Source organism: Aptenodytes forsteri, unplaced genomic scaffold, assembly GCF_000699145.1.
Source record: "Aptenodytes forsteri isolate BGI_AS27 unplaced genomic scaffold, ASM69914v1 Scaffold136, whole genome shotgun sequence".
Classification (NCBI taxonomy): domain Eukaryota; kingdom Metazoa; phylum Chordata; class Aves; order Sphenisciformes; family Spheniscidae; genus Aptenodytes; species Aptenodytes forsteri.
The window spans coordinates 1,480,400-1,481,428 of record NW_008796111.1 but is presented as its reverse complement, the minus strand read 5'-3'; the positions used below and the strand labels follow the sequence as shown (position 1 = coordinate 1,481,428).

The 1,029-nt window shown below is 54.8% G+C and overlaps 1 protein-coding gene across 1 annotated transcript in view; it reads right to left on the bottom strand.

The window, feature by feature from the left end:
- PTPA (protein phosphatase 2 phosphatase activator) overlaps positions 1 to 1,029 on the bottom strand; it is a 23,874-nt gene that overhangs the window by 7,847 nt on the left and 14,998 nt on the right. The window lies entirely within an intron of this gene.

Below are 1,029 nucleotides of genomic sequence, written 5' to 3'. Positions count from 1 at the left end.
GCTTGCAGCAGATGCTTTTTTTTTTTTTGTTTTTTTTGTTTGTTGTTTTTTTTTTTTTTTAATACTCCAGCGTTTCTCCTCCCAGGGCGACGGGTTTGGAGGAGGGAGGGCAGGGGGGAAGCTGCAATCAGGGACAGTTGCATGTAGATTCCCTGGGTAGTTGCCTCTCCTTCTCCTCCATGAACAAAAACAGACCCTCGGGGAGAAAAAGAAATACAACGCAGCCACTTTGACTGAGCGAAGTTCCCATGACATCAGAAACCACAAGGCCGAAGCTCACGCTAAAAAGGAGCGTGGGGAGAGAAGAATCTCTTGGACTCTCGTTCTCGACTCGGGGCTCAAACAACTAAGCCCTTCCCTCCACGCACGCACAGGCCTGGAGCGAGGGTGGGAAAAGAGCCTCCAAAACCACCTCTCTGCCTACTGTAAAAGCAAGCAAGGCCGATCAATCTGCTTTGGGAAATTGCTGCTGCCCTTCTGCAAGGTCTGTGTGGCACCAGCCTGCAGCAGAGAAAGAAAGAGAGAGGGAAAGGGCAGAGGGGGGGGACGATCCAAAAAAAAAAAAAACAAACAAACCACCCCACTGCTTGGAGGACAACGTGTTTCAAACCTGCTGTCCTCAGGGCTGGAGCACCGGGGGAAGCGGGTCTGTAGTTTTGCCCACTGTCGGGAGAGCGCAGACGCATCCCCGCTTCCCCTCGGCAGTTCTCGTGAGCTGGGGGATGACGGATGAGCCGCTCAGCCGTTCCCGCTCCCCTCTGCTGTGCGCACTTTCCTTGCGGATGCAAGATGAAACGCGCACATACACAAAGCGCGATGTTAACCGACAGAGCCGGCGCATTATTAAGTGCGAGGATTTGGCACTGGCAGGCACCCGAGTTAAAGGCTGCCGGGGAGCTCAGTGCCAGGCAGTTTGCTCAAAGCATCCCCCCCCGTACAGGAGATTTGGCTGCGTGCATTTCGACGCCTAGCCTTCCTCCAGCATCGCCGCCCTTCGCAGGGGCACAGCTTGCATCAGCCACCACCACC